Raw genomic sequence first — 18,122 nt, forward strand, 5'->3', positions numbered from 1 at the left:
GGAAACCATTTTCTCAAGAGCACAAACATGGCACAGGCACAACTGATGAATATTCAAACTCTGCGGTGACCTAGCTGGGGTTGTTCCTTCTCCTTGCTGACACTACAAAACTCTGGGACTACCTGGATGCAAACAGCAGGACTGCTGACTACTGGTTGTTGAGGACAGCGGCTTACATAATTGAAAAACACCTAAGATCGAAGTACAGTTTCCTTTCCTTCATTGTCTTTTTACCAGAAATGTAAAAGGCAAAAACCCCACATGCACAATGTAATTGAATGTTTCTGGCTTCTCTCCTTCTTAAATTAAAAAAAACATTGCTTGTCATTGAGTATTATTTGAAGCGCATGGGAAATTGAGCAATATCTTCATGCTCCAAACTGGCTTCTAGCTATTATAAAGACATTTCCGGTAGTCCTTGTGGTATACCTGCAATGCCTCAAGCGTCGGTAGGTTCGGAAACACTTAGAATGCGTAGTTAAAACCAAGTTAACTCGTACCAATTGCTTTAGGAGATAGCAATTAAACGACGACTTAAAACGAACGTTTGATCAAATGCCACATCATAATATGTAATTTAAAGTGGTGGTCCTCAACCACCGGTTTGCGGCCCGGTACCAGTCCTTGAATCAACTGGTACCGGGCTGCGTGGGCCGCACCCAAAATAATGTTTTAGAACTGATTTGGCATAACAGTTCATTAATTTGTGCTTTGTTTGGCTTGATCTTTGTTTTTTGGCGCCGCCTCTGGCAGCTGTTGATTGTTGGTTTACATTTTGTAGTGAGAAAGATGGTGTGGTTTTGAGAGCAGTCAGTTGGTGATGCACACATTGTTTTGTCTCTGTGAAATCTGCCCCACGGCTGTCCTTAATTGTACTTTTTTGTAAGAATGTTGACGTATGATAACATGCCAAAAATAAGTTTGTTTGTTGATCCAACAACTTGTGACTGGATAACTTGCTAGCTAATACTAGCTTGTTCGCTAATTCGTTGTGCCAGGTATTTCCCTTGAAATTAATAGCTTTTGTAATTCAGTTTTATGATTGACTTAATGTAATTTGCATACATCTTTGCACATTTTAAGCCCCCCGATTTAAAACATCTAGCCTAAACAAAGTCCGTTTCAAAAATATACACACAGTAATAGATATGAAAAAGTTGGCTTCAATTATTTGTTCATTTGGATATTCCAGCCAGACACTCACATATAATCTCTCCAACCTCATTTATCCTCGCTCTTCAAATGGTGATAAAAACTGACTTAGATGTCCCAAAGCCAAGGATAAACACACGGTCCGCATCTGTTTATTTTTTCAATTAAACAATGGCTGAGTCTACTGTACGTCAGCTACCCTGGGGTTTGCGCTGGTAAAAAAAAGAGGCGGAAGATAGGAGGGACAAAATTGTGTCTCCATGACACTGAAAAACACTTCTGTAATCATCGTGGTAGATGGGGTACTGTATGGCCGACTAGCTGACTCGCATGCTCGGGGCCTGCACCTGATTCATCTTCAGCGGTTATTCCACGAGAAGAGTGTGACCAGTGTGACAGAGGATTACTCAGTGATGTTGCAGTGATTCACTGCTGCGTGCTGTTGTTGAACTCTGACAACGAGTACAAACTTGTGATTTTAGCATAGGAAGGATCTTTTGTCCCACTGTTGACCTAGCAATTAGCAGGCTTTGCAAGACAACAGGTATGAAATCTCGCAAATCCTATATGAAACAGCGCCAAGACCCCCAAAAATGACGACTACACGCCTTTAACATATCAGAATATTTTTTCACACTAATTCTTGACAAATCTTTAAGTGTCACATATTTATTGATTATATTTGGTTTCAAGCTTACAATTAAAGGAAGTGTAAGGTAACCTTTGATATAACGAGAGCAGTGGTTCTCAAATGGGGGTACAGAAAGGCATGTCAAAGGGTACTTGCAATTTTAACAGAGTTTCTGAATTATAAGCAAATATAATTTAGTGGTTTTTTTTGGCTGAAAAAAATATTTTACAGAGATTAGATCTACTTCAGTGTTTTTAATTAATTCACCCATCTCATGTTTTTGACCCATCCATTCATCCATCTTTCTATCCTCTTAACCTGACAGACATAATTAAGAAATACTGTATTTATGGAATTATTTGGTAAATGAAAAATGTTGAGCAAAACAGAACATGTTTGAAAGTTGGCCACATGTTTAGGATGTTGTCAACCATAGTTCAGTTAAAAGCAATTATGATTATGCAATCCAAGTGTTTCCGAATCCAACAAAGCATGTGGCACTGCATGTATAGCTACTTTGTCCACTGCTAGAGGTACCGGAAGTGACGTTACATTATTATAGTAAGTACAGTAGGCTGTGTTGATCACGAGGGATGAAGCCATAATTGGTGTTCAGACAATGTAAGAAGTTTTGAAGTCCAAATCTGCCAGTCTTGCCAACTTCACTTAAATACCCATTATGATGAGAAAACTCCCTCACCCTATTTTCAAATGTCTCTCATTTATGTCAAAGCCCTATTTATGTGACAGATTTGATTTCTTTATATGTTAAGCCAATACTAAAATAAAAATCAATAAACTTCTTCCAAGGATGATGTGTAGGCTGAGGCTGCTCCATCGCTGTGTTTGTTTAACTTCCGGTTCACTGACGTAAGAAATAAGATTGCGAGATCCCGCAAAAAGTTTTGTGATATCTCGCAAAACTCTTGTGGGATCTCGCAAAAAGTATTGCAAGATTTCGCATTAAAAAAAAAAAATGGCTCCTTACAACCTAAACTATCAGTTTGTGGAAAAAATAAAAGAAAATCATAATCATAATTGAAACTGACTGGCCTGATTCTGGTCATTATTTCAATTTGATTTAGCACAAGCACATGCTCAGATTTGCAAAGTTCGACTGATGACACAAAATGACACAAAATACGCCTTTTCGTCAAGGGGTAAGTAATAAAGAATATCCTCAAGGTAAAGTAAAAATCGCTACGCCATTTGAATTTAATTATCCAAAAGCACAGGTTAAGCGAGGGATCTGATGGGTGTTGCAAATTATAATCCCTTTGGTGAAGCTGACAAATAAAGGGAATTTCCATATCTCCCGGAATAACCACTGCTTTTTCATGGTGTAAACTTAGGGAAGTCAGATCAGTCTGTCAAAGCGGGACTAAGAATATGACAGACCCTCTGATTTAACCGAAGCACAGAGGGAGTCTGTGTTCTGTCTAGACCAAGCCAGGAAAGCTGTCTGAGGGAACACTCGGGCAAATATTGACCTTCAATTACTTGAAACAGCCGCCCTCGCCTTGGGGCGGCAATATGGATGCATCAGCAAAAACATATGCATTTAATGTATATAAACATGTTGGGGCATACCTGTGCAGTGTACATAAACACACGTAGTACAGTAAATAGACCTCATGGTGTGAAGTTGCATCAAATGGAACAGAACATTATGTCTCTTTAAGCGATTTTACTGTATAGCCACGAAAATCAGATCGGTGTCACAAGAATCACAAGACCACAAGAAAAAAAAAAAAACTGACAGAAATCTGCTGTGCTTTGACCTTTAATAGGATGAATATTAGACAACCTCCCCAAGTGACGGTCAACCACGCTTGTGCATAATTAACAACTTCTGAAGTGAGGCGTTCTTTAAATGACCTTACCTGACAAAGTAAGCAAAGTGCAGCCTGCCAACAGAAGACACCGCGGTACGTAACAAATACATGCGTGCCACCAACACTCGCACCTCCCGTGCTGGCCTCCTTATGGATTTCATAATGCCTTGTAAAAGTTACTGTATATCTATCTTTTTCTATTGGATTACATAAATCAATCTGAGCTATGTTCTTTTCTTTTATAGCAGTCCCATTGACAGAAAAAAGGGAGAGACCAAGAAAGGAAATGGTTAAGATTTTTTTTTGTAGAATTTATAGTTAGATAAGGATAGACTGATATGGCACAAAATTAAAATACAGTATTTTATACACATACACCCCCTCACACATACATATAACATATAGTATATAACTTGCTTATATGTCATAATGAAGTAATTTACAACTATTGTAAAGACGTCTTGTGAGCGACCCTTCCAGAATTCTGCTACTTGTGCAAAACCTTGATTGCACAACTTTACTCATTTTTAAATTGTTGAATTTTAAAGGGATGGTGTGTAAGTTTTAGACCGTTTTTCATTACGGACAGAAGGAGGTGCTGCAGGTGCTGTATTTACCATTGCCTGTAGCAATAACAAACATGGCCGCCTCCGGAGAAGTGCCAACCCCCTGTGTAATTTAATAATAACTAGACCTATGATTATATTTAAAACATACTTTTGCTCATTAAGAAAAACAACTTTTTCAAACATGTACTTTTGCCTTCGTAAACCATGATCAACATTCTGAAATATTATTGACGAAACCAGCAACTAAATACTAATGGAAAATATGCGAGGGCATGTTCTGCACTGTCAAATATGAAAAAAATTTTAAAATGAAGGAACAGAAATTAAAATGTCTTTTGCATATCCACTTAGTCTTGAAGAATTGTGTCTTGAAGAAACTAAGATGCAACTGTCAGAAGAGATCTGTAGACTCAAACAGATAAGCATTACATCACCTATGGGAAGGTGAGCTCCATTAACACAAAACTCTTTCATTAGCTATTATTCCTATATGATAAAGTACTAGCATGGAGAAAGATATTCAGTATCACATGGTGTAAGTAATATTTAAAAGCAAAAATCATTTTTACCATAGTTGAACAAGAAAATTCCCATCCCAGATGGATTCAGGAAAGACAAAATAACTACTATTGAATCCTGTTCTGATATCCCCGAGCTAAAGACCAAATGTTCAAACAGCATGCTTCAGTCACAAACCGAGAGGGGATTTTTGGGCGACATGAGCGAGATGTGCTCATCAGGAGCACAGCAGGCCTGGAAGGACTTTCCCAAAAGCCTCCTCTTAGACTCCCGCAAAGAAGAAATCCCCCCGCAATCCTCAGGTTTTGTTCCTGCTGGGACGCCTTAAAGCATACGCTGAGACAAAGAAAGAGGTGAGAGCAGGTGCCAGGTCTCCCACGCTCACTCATCCATATGTATAGTCCTAGGTTGCCATATGATTGCATGCGTCTACACGCCTGTGAGCAGCAGAAATTGGTAAAATTGTGCCTGCAAAACTGATGTAACAAAGCAGAGAAAAGAGTGAGTATCTGGAAGCGATCCATCAAGCTAGTGGCGAAATGCAATCCCGCCGCTGCATCACTGATCAATACACACACAAATAAACACACATACCCTTGCGCGCATAATCATTTTTCATCACAGACTCTTCATGGGAGACAATCTCCAGAATGTTTTCCTCTTTTCACTTCGGAATTTCATCACTGTTGAGCACAATTAATCAACGGCTAGCCTGGACCTGTGTTTCTAGATGCGAACTTGAAGATGAGAACTTTGTGAGAGATACAGCAGCTTGAGAAAAATAACTTCAGTCGTTCACTTCAGTTACGTTAAACTAGGAGTAATAGGTTAATTATTCTGTTATTGATTCTTTTAATTGTTAGATTGAGGGATGACACAAAAGCAAAATAAAACTGACTTACTGAATGAACTTATGCAGTATTTTATGATAGTGATATGAAAAAGGACTATAAATAGTGAATATTTTAAAAATTGATTAATCTGCCAGTTATTTTGTGAAATAATCAATGAAACGGATTTAAATGCTTTAATATCCATGTCTTGTTAAGAAAAATGTAAAATAAATAAATGAATGAATAAAAAAGGATGAATAAAATAAAATAGAATCTACAAAACTTAATATAAAGGGCTTGGCCATATGGCTCAAATGTGTGTGTGTGTGTGTGTATACATATATATATATATATATATATATATATATATATATACATATATATATATATATATATATATATACATATATATATATATATATATATATATATATATATATATATATATATATATATATATATATATATATATATATATATATATATATATATATATATATATATATATATATATATATATATATGTATATATATATGTATATATATGTATGTATGTATATATACATATTTCATTTCCGGCCGTATGAAAAACAGGTTTGTATAGGTTTTCTTTATGATTTAGTTGCTGGTTTGATATGGAACGGGTCAGAAAATCTGCAAGAATGTTAATCATCACTTTCCAGAGTAAAGGACGTATGCAAATGTCTTATTTTGATTCAACACAATGAGCCTGCTTTTATACAGGACAAAAGAAGCATTCACAGTCCAGAGGCAGAGTTTCTGAGCATTTGGACAAATTCAGGTTTGGAAATCGGTGAGTTCTTGCACCTCTAATATGAAACAAACATTTTTTTTTTCAGTTTTTCACTTTCTTTGGTTATGTATACTGGCCATGTGTCCAAATATTTTTTGTCCACATAATGTGCGGTGTCGTACATGATCACGGCCTCCGTCCCGACTGACAACAATGACATTCTGACCAAGCCCTTCTCTTACATACCTGCGGTGTACAAGCACAAAAGCTTACAATCACACTATTACACAACACTCACCACTGTGGAAAGTCAACACATGCACAAAATAAGCCCAGCGTTGATACACAGGGGAGATCATAACATACAGTAAAGTGTATAAAAGAGGAGAAACCAAACACATTGTGCGCTGGTGAAAATACCAGAAGACTCTGAGCCATAACAACATTTCACCGTCTGATCAACTTATTGGGAGCATTGGACAAAAGTAAACTTTGAAGTTTGCAACAGCACAGATGCAGGTAATGATTAACCCTCAGGCGGGGACGTTTTCAATGAGTCACTGCTGCCGTCCCGCTCTCAGCAGAACCCGCACTGCCTGTCTGCTTATCCACGCAACATTACATAATTGTGGTTGGCGCATATGAGGAAGGGCCCGGCAGCCACACTAGGACACATACTGCACTGAATATTCTTGTCCCCGTTTCAATTGTGAGAGGTTGTCATGAGGTCAGGAGAAGTACATACTAACCCAAATTGTGCAAATGTAGGCCTAATATTGTATATATGTGGGTTAAATTAACAGAATGATTTTAAATTGTTAGCATACGTGACAAATGCTTCCAACTAAATCATTATTGTACTTTTTGAAAGAAACCTAGAAATACACATCACCTTGATTACATAAATCTATTTTGTTGCTCAAAATTGAACATGGAACAGGTTGACCTAAACTTTTTAAGTCAACTTTTGTGTAGGAGGTTTGAGGCAAAATTGAGGATACACGGCTGTTGTTTCAGGATGAAAGTAAAATATGGCATCACACATAATTTATTTATACGCAAATATTTTACCTTAGGGCTGGAAAATTGTAACTATTTTGATTGATATTCAAATCATGATTAATAAACATGATTATTGATTTTAAATGTTACTTTTTATGTTTGGCTACAAAGTTAACAGAGTTCACTTGCCACAGGAAGTAAATAGAACTGAGTTATTATTGTTATCATCATTTTAATGCTTTATAAAAATTTGAATTTATCTGCAGGTAATGCTTTAATTTTGACACTCCTAATAAAAATACGTTCCTGCTGTGCACATTTCAGGCTCTTATGAGCTCTGTGGTGCACATATAAAAATAAATGTATATGTAAACTTTTGTGTACATTTTTTTTGAAATCACAGATTAGGAAGAATATATGCCAATGAGTATTGTTGCATTACTTGTTGGTATGTTTTCCTACAGCGTTTGTGTGTCAAATTTTGCTATTTGAATATAAATCTCTTCCATGATGTACTGCACAATGCTAATGCTGCAGTCAATTTGATTTTCAATTGAGTGCTAGCATTAAGCTGGAAATGTGCCAGGGGGAAAAAAAACATGTAGCCTATATAAAAATATTATGTGTGTAATTTGTTTCTTTGTGTGCCTGTGTGTGTTTAGTATTAAAACAACCTCTAACTAGTGTGTCAAAAAATATCTTGGCGCACACTAAGAAAAGACAGTAGAACATATGGAACCATCCAAAAGGAAGGGACCACTTGATGAAACAAAAACAAACAAACAAACAAACAAAAAACATTAATTTTAAGCAAGAAAACCAAAAAGCGATGTCAAAGACAGAGAAGCAGTGTTGGTTAATTTTTCATGATTTTGTACAAAATTCAGTGTTTTGAACTATGAAATACAGAAAAACAACTAAACACTACACTACACTGATGATTCCGACCTCAGGTTTTCGGCAGATAGTTTGTAGATTGTACAAAATAAAAAACAAAAAAGAAGGGCGAAAAACGAAAATCTAAATTTTCACCAAGTGTTCCCAACTGACTCTATTGGCCCAAAGTAATATGACACACTTGCTCTAAGCAACATTTATGGTGCATTTGGGGTGCTTTCACAGCATGGGAACTTGAATACACACAGCACAATGTTTGGAACGTTAATTATTTTGAATGATTTTCAAAATCCAAATTCTAAACAGGATTAAATTTTGCCCAGTCTGACTTTAGCGGTTTTGAAAAAAAAAAAAAATCTCTATAATTAAGAAGTAACACACCACATACACGCTGTAAATTAAAATAAAACATCGATTGGTCAGTTGATTATCACTTCATGACCCGACTTCTATTTTTCTTGCAGCAGACCGGTGACATAGTTGTCGCATGCTGACAAAAAGAAAACAACAACGTCTAGCATGCTCACACACGCAAGCACATTCAGTGCTTTGAGTAATCAGTCAAGCAGGCCAGACCATTACTGAACACTCATGCTCAATTTTTATTCAGTATCACAGACAAGACGCCATCTGTTTAACACCCCTGGAAAAAAAAATGTCATCAAAACCGTCTACATGTCTAAAAGGGAAAAAAAAGCAGCACATTAGCCCACGATCTTTCCATCAGTGGTTATCACAGCATGAGATCTGGCCGAGAAGGTTAGGTATGAGGTGGCAGCAACTCCGCATGACCTCTCTACCGCTGGCACCGGGTGTGCTTATATCAACACGTTGCCACCTGCGAGGCTGAGTCAGCGTGCTGGATTAGTGAGCGGGTGCCAGGTGAAAGAAGGAATTGAGTGCACAGAGTGTTGCTGTGTTAATTGGCAGAAAAGTGCCCTTTTCCATCTTAAGTGTTGCGCCAGTGGGAGGCATGCAAGAACACACGCAGGCTGGCCGCACACATTGACTCAAGTCCTGTGTTCAGAGCGAGGTGCATCTCAACTTAATTGCGTCAGAATAAACTCATTGGGCAAGTTTACTAGATACTTAAATCATTGAGAGTCGTTGACGTGAAAAGACGTCAACAGGAACCTTACGAATGACATCGATTGCCTCCAATAGGGTGTTGTTGTTTATGTTTTTTTTTTTGGCTACAATTGGTTTAATCATGTAACTCGGAAAATATTTTTTTTTAAAAACAACATCAATTATCTTCAGTCAAATGGCTCTACATTGGCTGGCAAGTTCTCTTTTAAGTGGTTAACAGGTTCCACAACAATCTGATCCAGCTTTAAGATCTAGTCCTCCTTCCTTAAAAGATATTTCTGCTAGGCATGTCTGACCCACAGCTTTTATTTATAAGTTCACATGCATTTGGGTATTTTAAAGAACATATATTTTGTCCACTCCAGGGTTAGATAAAATCTTTCCACACCAATGGCAATTTAAACAAACGTCTGGACCGCATGTAAACACACTTATAGGTTGAAGTGCTATTTTGGACTATCGCAGGCTGCTTCTTCAATGCGGTAGGAGGCGCATGTATGCTGTGCATACACAATATGCTAAAAACACTCAAACTGCTGAAAACTGCTACCATCAATGCCATGGACATATTACCCGAAGTGTTTCTGTGTTTCTGGAGTAAAAAGAAATAAAAAAGGGGACGGGGGGGGTGTAACGGGACACTACGTTTCCATTAAAGGACATTTTCAGCAGGCTAAATGCAGTGTGATGAATTGTCAGTGGAGGAACGTAACAAAGTTAAACACTGTTATTGTACTTAAAGAGGAAAACAATCCAAAAAGGTTCTGTACAATAATATGTTCTCTGCAGCTCCAACAAGTCTACATACGATATTTTGATTAGGGCTGTCAAAATTCATTGATTAATGTACAACTGTTTTCATAATTGAGAAATCATTTAGAGCCATTGTTTAACATTGGTTTTTTTTTTTGTCTTTTGGGCCAGAAGTACAGTGAAATACACAAGGAGGAAGCGCTGTATGTCAATATCCTCCATTATAGTAAAATAGCCAAACGTTGTGAGGCCAGTAATTAGTTCAAAATAATTTGTACTGCTAAAAGTAAATGTATGACACAAGCGACCTTAGAATGCTTTTATTTTGAAGTTCCTCCTGGATGCATGGTCATGACAATGGTCAACTTGATGACCTTTGCTTCTCAGAGTGTGAGAAGCTAACGAATGTAAACAATAGGGTGGTTTGTTATTCCGATTAGTTACTTCCTCTTCGCCTTGGGTGAGGCATAAGACAGAGATATTTGCCGTTGCCTCTATCTCTGTTTCCGTAACCATTTGGGGTTCAAGGCGATTGGGTGGTTGGCCCAATGCATCCAAGGCTTGATCCCCACAGACCGAAGTCTAGAGAGACCTGAGGTGGGTGCCACTTAGAAGCTTACAGCACCTGGTATTCCCAGGTTGTCTCCCATCCAGCAGGCCTGACCCGGTTAAGCTTCCAAAAACAGGGCGTCCTCAGGATAGAATAGACGTAAGCTCCGTTTTTTTCAAATTTGCATTTCTTTTTTACGTCTGACTCCCTCACCATGTTGACATCCATGCAGCCGACCGACACTACCTCGGCAGTCGACCGCATTGAGCACCCCTGATTTTGCTCAATTGTTTGATGTGGTCGGCTCCAAGGACAACCTTTGGTGATGCTGTTTATTCTTGTACCAATTTCAAAATTATACATCTGGTCTGAATACACAAATTATACATCTGGTCCGAATACACGCACACACAAGAAGTGTATTTTTCAGTTGCAAACATTAGTTAATTTAGCTCAAGCTCGTCCAGCCCATTAAGTGATTTGGGGGATTTGATGCCACACAGTGCTTAGTAAAGAGACTAGAAAATAGCAACCATTTGCAGTCTCCACAAGTCAAACTCCTCTGAGATGTCAGCATATTGCGCAACACCTCAGGTTACCTCACGTGAACTCGTTGCTGCAAGAATCACAGGATCTACTCTACTCGAAGCAGTATTCCAAAAGAAGACACAGCCTTCTTCAATAAAGAGCGCTAAGAGAAGACAATAAAAAGCATAGACAGATATTGTTTACCTAACAGCATAATTGCCAGGTACACGCTTCCCGTTTGCCACATTGCCAATGGCAAGTTGAAATGGGACAGCAGCCATGCAAGCCCAAGCCATGATATTACCTTTAGCACGCTTAACAAAAGAGCTTTTGTGTTTAAACAAGAGAAAGACATTTATCTTTCTTCATATTTTGGCCTTTCCATCACTTTACTAGAGGTTAATCCTGGTCTCGTCGGTCCATAAAACTCGGTGCAAAAATATTTGTGGCTCATCTCTGGTCTTTATTGCAAAATCCAATCTGGCCTTCCGATTCTTTTTGCTGGTGAGTGGTTTGCACAATGTTTCTGTCATCAACTGCTGTCGATACCCTTGGCCGACCTGCTTAATGTCTGTTGCTTAGTACACCAGTAGTTTTTCTCTTTCGGGACATTCCAAAATGTTGCATTGGCTATGCCCAATATTTACACAATAGCTCAGATAGATTGTTTTTCCTCTTCTCTTAGCTTAAAAATGGTGGACTTTTCTCCCATAGACGGTTCTTTGATCTTCATTTTGCTCAAGAGTAAATGTATTTCACAGATAAAAACAATATACGCCATATCAGAAATTATCTCAAGTTTCGGCAATCAATCTAAAAAGCACCTGCAAACAACAAACACCAGCCAGTCACATACTCCAACACTTTTTATAATAGATAAGTGGGTGGCTTGAAAAAACAGATTCTCTGTCCTGTGTAAACACATCTAGATGCCATGAAAAATTCAGATTCTTCAAGCCCTGCAAATTCAAACACATTAGAAGGACAATAAATTGAAATTATGAACTCTTGAAAATACACAACTGTAAAGTGAAAGTTATTCTAGGTCGTGAACATCATGCTCATCGCAAAACTGATACCAAGATGTGCAAAACAGTAATCAGGACATATGGTGCCCAATATGAACATTTTTTTTACAGACAATGTATCCCATGGTGCGTATTAGTCCGCAATTTGGTCTCTTACTTATTGAATATTGACAAGATATATATGTGTGTGTATATATATATATATATATATATTTTTTTTTTTAGTAACTTGATTCTTAGTTTAGCGAGTCCATGTGTTTACACAAGGCAAAAGGTCCTAAATATATACAGTAAACAGCGATGTCAAAGCACTTATTTGAGCCTTGAAATAAATAAATGGAGGAAGGAATGCTTTTCAATAATGTATTGTAGAAAAAAATGTGTTACTTGGATTGTTGCCCACAAATAGGTCATACAAAACTATTTCTTTTGTCATTTTTTCCAGTAAACTAATTTGTGTTTCCAAATAGTGTATGAACAAAAGAAGTCAACCAACATCCCTTGAAGGGACTGTGTTGTGCTTTTCAGTCCTTTTGTCCTTACTTAACAACTGTAGTACACCAATTTGTGCATGAGCAAAAGGCCAACGCTTGTCATAAAAATCTGTTTTCAAAAATACCCATGTTCTTGTGGACAATGTTGAAGCCATAAATGGCAATAATGGCTCCTGGATATTTTAAGGATCTACTGCATTATGATGTCAATTTTTCTGTGAAAAAAAGGGACACACAGAGCAGCGCGCTCCTTGGGCGCCTGCTGAGTTAGCGCCTTTCTTCAGCCGGCACCACAAGTGGTCTCCATCTAGACAAGAGCGACGCACCGTGAGCCTGCCTCTTTGTGCTGATTCAATAAGAAATAATTGCATATTGGCCTTTCTCCACTCATCCCCCTTCACCGCTGTGGCCTGATACTGTACGGTATTTCTGTGCAGTCATTTTCAGAACAGAGCTGAGGAGGTATGCCGCAGCAGTGCCCTGAGGACCAGGTTTTACACAAAAATGCTTGAGACTGCATATGTAGGTGCTTAGACACACACGGACTAAATTTTTGTTGTCCTTCCAATAAAGAAAACACCTTGCACTGGTCACTGAAATAACCTGAAAGTGACCGAGATGTATTCATGAATAAATATGTAATGAAAATTAACTCATGAAAATCAGGCCAGAAGGATTCAAAGCAAACTATGAAGGGTAACAATGTCTATGTCCTTAACCTAATATTTAGTTGCACAACCTTTTGGGCGACCCCAAATATGCTCAATGAAACTAATGTGCCTATGAACAGTTATGATGGTCAAAGGTTTGATGGGTGCCCTCTGCTGAATGCATCTTTCAGTTCCTTCCATAGCTGATCAATAGGATTCAGATGAGGACTTTTCTTTAATAGACCATTTTGTTCTTTGACATTGGTGGCTGTTGGGAGCAGTTTGCTTTGGGCCTTTAGCAATAATTATTGACGAGACATTGGTAAGCATTTACGTCACTTATATCAGATCAATATCAGTCAGAGATTGAAAGCCACCTCAAATGCACTAAATTTGTCTGGTTACTGTCACTAAGGCCTTGTTTACAGGCAACCAGGGCTATTTAAACACGGATAATTCTCCCCTCTAAAAAAAATTCCATCCATATAGCTTTGTTTATTTAAAAATGATTTCTGCAACACAAATTCGCATAGTGCGAGTTTATTCATTTACAAGCATGCTGAGTGGCTAGGTGGCAGTAGTTTAGCCAAATTCTTTCCAATCAGAAAGAACTTCTGTCTCATAACAGCACCAGCATTGGGATCTATAGTGGGAAGTAGAATAGAGCAATGACTAAACTTCAGTTTATCATTGCTAACATGCAAATGATGATCCAGAAAATTTGGCAAATCGAGACTTTTGGTCATGGTTTTTAGAGGCCTTTTTTTCATTTTTCATTTTTACATTAAAAAAAAAAAAAACCTGGGCACATATTGGCGAATATATATATTGTGTAACGCTGCAATTGATTACTCAGTTAATTATGAACTATTTAAAATAACATAAAGATAATTGGATAATTCATCCTCCAAAGTTTTTGCTTGATTTGTTCCCCTTCTCGTTGGGCATTAAACTATAGGTTTTGGACAACGTGAACATCTAACATTAGACTTGGAAGCTAATATGAAATGTCTAATGTCTGAAATGTTAGCAAAAACAAAAGAAACAACACAATTAAAACAATTAAAATGACAGTAAGGGTGGCTCAGTGGGGCAGTGGTTAGCACATAGTTCAGCCTCATAGTTCAGGGACCCGAGTTCAAATCCACCTCGCTATGTGGCAGATGAATTGGACACACTAAATTGTGTGATTGGGTGCATGTATGATTGTTTGTTTCTGTGTGCCCTGCAATTGGCTGGCAACCAGTTCAGGGTGTCCCCTGCCTACTGTCCGAAGTCAGCTGGGATAGGCACCAGCAAGCCTGCGACCCTTGTGAGGATAAGCGGCTCCTTTTTAAACTGTGCTTAGACTACTCAAAAAATTATGAGGGAGAAATACTATACATTTGTCAGCATAGTTTATTATGAAGCTACAAGCACATGGATGCATGTGTACAGATAGCATATGACCAGTTAGGTCATATGCCCCCACCAACACACACACGCACACACACACACACACAACTCTCACAACCTCCCCACCGGCCATACCCATTGCAGTGAGTTAGCAGCTCTTTCATCATGAATTCACAATTTTAGTGTGCTGCCAAATTTAACAACATGTTGAAGACGAGCTGTCTAGGTTAGTCCACCAATATTGTTCATCACTAAAGATGGTTACTATGGCAAATAAGAGCAAGATCTTTATCACAAGCCAAACACCCAAATGACTTTTGGTTTCTGCTGATGGGCAATGAGTATTTTTTGCAATAGGTATGGAATGTACAATTGATGTCATTTTAAAGGGGGGTCCTATTTTTAAGTGGTCGATTGGAGGCTTCTATACCTTTTAGTGGACCTGGTTTCAAAATAAATACATAACTAAATAAATAAAAGAGTTTGCAATATAAAACCGTTAGCAAAGATTGGAATTATGCCTGACTTTATTAATTGTCCCCCACCTCCATCTATGGACCTCAATAGCATGCAATTACATATAAAACTGCCTTGCTGTGATAATTACCTCATTCAATTCAAAGGACATAATTAAATGTCTTTTAAGAGTCCAGACCTTAGGTACATATGTACAGAATCGTTATTTATTTATTTATTTTTTAACTATAAAGGTTGGTCTAAAAATGAGTTAATCATAAGGAACGCTGTCCAGCTTCAACAAAACAGCAGCAACAGCAATACAAAGCCAGCAGTAACATTGTACACTGACAAATGTAAGTCACGGCAAATACGGTGCTAAGCATGATTTGTAGTACTATACCACTAAGTGGATTTGGTATGAAGTTTTATTAACTGTGATGTAGAGTATATTGAAACTCAGATGTTATAAACATCAATGTCATACAGAAATGTTGCCAATTTTGTGTCGCTTCTGAAAAATCAGTTGCCTGAGATCCCTTCACACTGTTTCTGTTTGCTGCTCTTAAGCCTAGTAGTTTGCAGACATGTGGATAAGCATTATTTATTTGATTATTCAGAAATGGATACTCCAAAAACAACTTCAACAATGCTATATAAATTGGAGCTAAGAGGCTTTCGTGATGCTACGAGGGGCTGCTAGAGACCTGCTATAAATGTTTAGGCAATGTTTCGGCTCACGCTTTCTGTCTCTGATAGTAGTTCTATCTCTGGAGCGGTGGTTTCAGCAAACCCCCCATTTAATGGAGAATATTTTGAGTGAACACTGTTGTGAGGTTTTCAAGGTAAGGTACAGGAAAATGATCAAACTTGACTTCATTTGATCTGAAAATGATTTGTTTACCACAAAAAATGTTTTCTAATTAACCAGTAACAGTACAAATGTTGTACTGGAGTTAGTAGTTGTATCAAACAGTAAAAGTTGACCTGCAATGAGGAGACCCCATCAGTAATCCACCTGTTATCTGGGCAGATGTTCCTCACATGCTACACATCTCATTCAGGTCTATTAACATAATCCAGCGAGAATAAGCCTGTAGCATTGAGTAAAGCCTGGCACACAATCGTTTGGGAAGCAAAAGTATGATGTCATCCAGTAAAAATGTGCCATGTGTAGGTGTAGTCCACAAAAAATAAGTTCGCCGGTTTACATTTTAGATCTATCTTGCATGCACTGTTGCTCCCCGGTCAATTTGGGATAATTCAATTGCAGAATCGTGCAAATATAAGGGTGGAAGCAATTTGAATCGTTTCATCAAAATCCTCAAATGACTGCTCTGCAGTGCCCACCTTGCGTGATCTCGTTAGAAACAGAAACAATATTTTCTTTTTTTTTTTTTTTTTTTACATCGCGTCTCGCAAGCCAACTTTATGTCACTGGCCGCATTTGGAAGCGTCAGCTTCATTCTGCCACTAACTTCGCACCCACCGTGACAGGCAGCTGCCATAATCACAACAAAAGCCACACACGCGCCGTGTTAGCGGGGTTTATATTTACCAGTTTGCTACTGTACGAGGGCTGCAGCCATTTGTCCGGTGGCGAACGGGCCGGCGGTCCGCATTTCCTGGATTGAGATGCGCCGGATGAAGCCGCTCTCCGAGCCCGCGGGTCCTGGTGAGGGAGGGAGGGAGGGTCGAGGGGGGTCAGGGGGCTTCCCGCCGCGGTGTCAGAGCGGACAGCGGGTCCACATTCAGCTGACGGCCACAACAAAACAACATCACGAAGAGCACACTCCGCGGCTCCGCACCACCCCGCACGGCAGGTCCGGTGGGCACCGCCCCCCTCTCGGTCTCCTCCAGTGGGCTTGCCCGCTCCCGCCTACCTCATGAATATTCATCATCGGGACTGAGCAACCACTGGCGGGAGGAGCACTTCCCGGTAAGACGCCACTTAACTGTACGTACTGTAAATTCCTGGGAGGTGTATGTGAAGCGTGAATCACGTCACATAAATTACCATCTATCTATCTATCTATCTATCTATCTATCTATCTATCTATCTATCTATCTATCTATCTGTCTGTCTGTCTGTCTGTCTATCTATATCTTAGCTAGCTATAGCATCCAGGGGTATGCAGGTGGAGGGTTGACAATGGGAGAATCCCCCTAGTCAGTGACGTTGGAGAGGCATTTATATCCCTCACCAATGAAATTTCTATGGTATGCCACTAACGAGGCACAAAGATGAAAACTCGTCTGTCTGTTTCCCCACTTTTATACCACCCATCCACATGTATGACAAATTTCCCAGATAATCCGCTTAAAGAAGGTAAATCTTCACGTAGAGTTGTGAAATTCTGGACCAAGTACAAACAACATAGAAAGGTTATTAAAAGGATTATACCGTTCTTCATTACAAACAGCAGGAGGTGCTGCAGGTGCTGTATTGACCGTTGTCCATAGCTATAACAAACATGGCCGCCTCCGGAGAAGTGCCACCCCCCATGTAATATAATTTAATGATGACTAGACCTATGATTATATTAAAACACACTGTTGGTCATTAAGAACACATTCATTTGCAAGTTCTCGAAATGTACAATCATTTCATTTATTCCTTTTTAATGAAAAACGGTCTCACTCCTACACACTGTCCCTTTAAGGGCAAGTATACTGGTGGTCCAAAGAAGACTTCAAAGTGTCAAGACATAAAAATCAAAGCAATGTCTTAAAAACAGAAAATGCGCATGAAATGAAACTGGAGTCAACGTCTGTGATCGAAACTTTAAGAAACCGCCCAGAGGAAATGGGTTTTACTTACAGGAAAGCTAAACAAAAGCCATCATTAAGGTTGCAAAAAAAGGTTGCAATGGGTTAAGGGAAAGCAATCATGGACTGTGAATGACTGGATGAAAGTCATATTCAGTGATGAATCGCAAACCTGCACTGGCCAAGGTGATGATTATGAAACTTCAGTTTGGTGCTGT

The 18,122-nt window shown here is 38.7% G+C and overlaps 1 protein-coding gene across 2 annotated transcripts in view; it reads right to left on the reverse strand.

Annotated features, from left to right (window-relative positions):
* The window catches only part of LOC148425479 (transcription factor HIVEP3-like), a 59,793-nt gene extending 42,851 nt beyond the window's left edge, over nt 1-16,942 (reverse strand). The window contains exon 1 of one of the 2 annotated variants that reach the window (XM_088410431.1): nt 16,694-16,942. The gene's annotated coding sequence lies outside the window, so the exon portion shown is untranslated. The remainder of the gene's footprint in view (nt 1-16,693) is intronic. The other variant, XM_088410433.1, reaches the window with a different exon arrangement.
* Between the last annotated feature and the right edge of the window lie 1,180 nt (nt 16,943-18,122).

This window comes from Hippichthys cyanospilos, chromosome 3, assembly GCF_059441005.1.
Source record: "Hippichthys cyanospilos isolate Australia breed blue-spotted pipefish chromosome 3, RoL_Hcya_1.0, whole genome shotgun sequence".
Lineage (NCBI taxonomy): Eukaryota > Metazoa > Chordata > Actinopteri > Syngnathiformes > Syngnathidae > Hippichthys > Hippichthys cyanospilos.